Raw genomic sequence first — 3,935 nt, forward strand, 5'->3', positions numbered from 1 at the left:
CCATGTTCTGACCAACCATTTTCTCTCTGTCCTCTTGTTGTATGCAAGAAGCCAGAGCAAGAGTGAAGGGGGCCACACAGGAAGAAAAGGCAGACCAAATGAATGATATTTTTAAGAATCATTACAATCTTTGGCATCTTAATTATATAACCTTTGCTTCAATATGGTTTCCTTTACTCGCAATTGGCTGAATTAAATTTCTGTCATTTGTAAGTTAATGAGAGCTCAGATAACTGAGGAGCAAATTGATGGATGTGTAATTCAAGGTAATGAGAGTAATATTCAAAGGTGTCAATAGTGAATTAAGAAAGTATGTTTTTCCAAACTAACAGACAATCCTAAACTATCTACAATTCTATATTTAAAGATAGTCCTATATAAGAGACATAGCAATGTTTGGATTCCAACCTGGATAATTTTGTAATCTTAGATAATACAATAAGTGACATGTTTTAGCACATACTTTATGTCAGGCATTATGCTAAGAGCTTTAAAAGCATTCCTTTATTTAATACCATTTCACACTTGAGAAAGAAAGGGAGAATTGGAAATATTAAGAAATCATTTCCCAGAACACCTATCTGCCAAATTCAGTTCTGTGCTCTAAGCAGATTTCTCTCTCATTCTCCCCAGGATCCATACTCTTTACCACCCTATGATACAGCCTCCTTTGTGGACAACTTATTTATATTATGTGAAGCTAAAATGTTTTCAAAATCCATAGATGTAATCTTCCCAACACTGATAATTCTTGTATTCACTAGAGTTCTTGAATACTACAGAATGAGTATAAATATCTGTTTTTAGATAATAAAAATGCAGGTCACATACTATGGAATTTCAACCAGCTCTTAAATCTAATACTACACAAACAGTGAGAGCTAATTTGATAAAAATATTAAGTCTTGTATAGAGGCTCAAGGACCACAAATGTCTGTAATTTTATAATTATCTTCTGAGAAATTTATTCCTCATTAGAATCTCCAGCTAGACCTGGAAAATAGAAAATTCCTCTTTCCTGGCTTTTCACATTTTGTCCAGAGTAACTATAAAAATAACTATAAAATAAAGGGAAAAAAGCAGGTCCCCAGTATCTAGACTATGATCAAGAAAAGGCTGAGCATTTTTCTTCCCATCTCCAAAACATTTAATATAAATTTTCATTGTCATTTATAATCTTTTTTTTTTTTTTGGTCAGTCCTGGGCCTTGGACTCAGGGCCTGAGCACTGTCCCTGGCTTCTTCCCGCTCAAGGCTAGTACTCTGCCACTTGAGCCACAGCGCCGCTTCTGGCCGTTTTCTGTATATGTGGTGCTGGGGAATCGAACCTAGGGCCTCGTGTATCCGAGGCAGGCACTCTTGCCACTAGGCTATATCCCCAGCCCCCGTCATTTATAATCTTGATGAGAGACATTTCAAACAAAAATCCAGTAGGCATGTGGAAAGCTTTGATTGTTATGTACCCACTAATTCCTTCTAATGTGAACATTTATCATATGACTAGATCATACTAATAGTAGATACTGGTAAGATACATCATAAAATTTCCCATTGCCAATCCAGTCTGATTTTTGCCACCAACTCTTCTACTGAAATTACTCTTGAAAAGTCTCCATCAATACCCACAGAGCCTAATTCAATGAATATTTTAATATATCCCATGAATATCTGCCATTAAAAATTTAAACCTGTGACTAACTGCTCCTTGCTCTGTTTCTTCTGTCTTCTCTGTCTGCTGCCTTGTTCTATTCTTTTTCTTGTTTCCTGTTCTCCGGGTTCTTTCCTCTTCCTGTCCAGTCTCTTCTTCAGTCTCTTTCCAAGACTTGTCATCTTTTTCTGGCTCTTGAAACTTAGTAAGTCTTAAACTAAAATTAGAAGACAGGGGCTGGGAATATGGCCTAGTGGCAAGAGTGCTTGCCTCATATACATGAAGCCCTGGGTTGTATTCCTCGGCACCATATATATAGAAAATGGCCAGAAGTGGCACTGTGGCTCAAGTGGCAGAGTGCTAGCCTTGAGCAAAAAGAAGCCAGGAACAGTGCTCAGGCCCTGAGTTCAAGGCCCAAGACTGGTAAAAAAAAAATTAGAAGAGACAAAGGTCACTTCATATTAATAGTGGGAAAAATACATCAAAAGGAATAACAATCATCAATGTATTTGTATTAAATGTTGGCATCCTCAAGTTCATTAAACAAACCCTTCACGATATCATGAATTGAATTGTGGGTGACTTTAATATCCTACTTCACCAATAAATAGAGCATTTTTGCTCATAGCTAACACTCTACCACTTGAGCCACAGCTCCATTTCCCACTTTTTGGTGGTTGACTGGAGATAAGAGTCTCATGGACTTTCCTACTCAGCTGGCTTCAAACCTCTCTCCTCAGATCTCAGCCTCTTGAGGAGCTAGAGCCACCAGTGCCCATCACAACCATCTAATACTGGGCAAGGATGTAAAAAATATGGACTGGAGAAAAGACAGTCTTTTCAACCAATGGTGCTGGGAAAAATGGTTTTCTACATATAGGACACTGAAAATTGATTCCTTTTCTTACCCTGTAAAAAAAATAAAGTCTAAATGGATTAAATGTCTAAATGTAACTAACATCTAAAATGACTATGAAAAAACATAGAAAAAACTTTGGAAGACAGAGATACACAGGTAATTATTTTCTGAATAGGTTTTTAATTGACCAGAAAACAAGAGACAAAGGAGACCAAACAAAATTATGAAGCTTCTGTACAGCAAAAGAAACAATAACTAAGAGACAAAAGATAGCCCATAGAATGAGAGAATATCTCCAGTTATTCAATGGATAAAGGTTATTATGCAGAATATACAAAGAACTAAAAAAATTAAATTGTAAAAGAATAAATACCCAGTTACTAAATAGGCAAGCTAATCAAACAAGCCACTCTCAAAAGAATAAATACAGTGCCCACTTCAGCAACACATATACTAAAATTGGGACAATACAGAGAAGATTAGTATGGCCCCTGCACAAGGATGACATGCAAATCCATGCAGCATTCCATGTTAAAAAATAATACAAATATCTAAAAATGCATAAACAAATGTTCATGTCCCATAAAGGAAATGCAAATAAAAACAACATTAAGATTCTATTTCACTGGGCTGGCAATGTGGCTTAGTGGTAGTGTGGTAGCCTTGAGCAAAAGAAGCTCAGAGACAGTGCCCAGGCCCTGAGTTCAAGGCCCTAGGATTGGAAAAAAAAGTCCATTTAACTTTAACTTTAGTCAGAATGGCCATCAACAAGAAAAGAAAATGGGGCTGGGGATATGGCCTAGTGGCAAGAGTGCTTGCCTCGTATACATGAGGCCCTGGGTTCAATTCCCTAGCACCACATATACAGAAAACGGCCAGAAGTGGCACTGTGGCTCAAGTGGCAGAGTGCTAGCCTTGAGCAAAAAGAAGCCAGGGACAGTGCTCAGGCCCTGAGTCCAAGCCCCAGGACTGGCCAAAAAAAGAAAAGAAAAGAAAATGAACAAAACTACAAGGAAAAAAAACACGTTGATGAGGAAATGGGATAAGAAGGCAGGAACCCATACACTGTTGGTGGAAATGTAAACTAGTGCAACCCTTATGGAAATCAGTACAGAGATTCCTAAAAACAAACTAAAAATAGATCTAGGTTATGACCCCACCACACCATTCTTGGGCCTGTATCTAAAAGGGTATAAATCAATATAAGAGAAACTCTTTTACAATAACCACAGTGAAATCAGCTGAGGTGCCCAGCAATGGATGAATAAAGAAAATTTTGTATATATATACCATGGAATATTACTTGGCCATAAAGAAAAAAATGAACTTATGTCAGTTGCAGGAAAGTGAATGGAACTGGAGATCATCATGTCGAGCAAGATAACCCAAGGCCCAAATAGCCACATGTTTTTGTTTATTTCTGGAATCT

General features: G+C 37.4%; 1 non-coding gene across 1 annotated transcript; it reads left to right on the forward strand.

Annotated features, from left to right (window-relative positions):
• Window positions 1-2,935: 2,935 nt before the first annotated feature.
• On the forward strand, window positions 2,936-3,042 carry LOC125341151. The gene has a single exon (XR_007208890.1). It is a non-coding gene; the product is annotated as a U6 spliceosomal RNA (small nuclear RNA).
• The last annotated feature ends 893 nt before the right edge of the window (window positions 3,043-3,935 follow it).

This window comes from Perognathus longimembris, chromosome 1, assembly GCF_023159225.1.
Source record: "Perognathus longimembris pacificus isolate PPM17 chromosome 1, ASM2315922v1, whole genome shotgun sequence".
Lineage (NCBI taxonomy): Eukaryota > Metazoa > Chordata > Mammalia > Rodentia > Heteromyidae > Perognathus > Perognathus longimembris.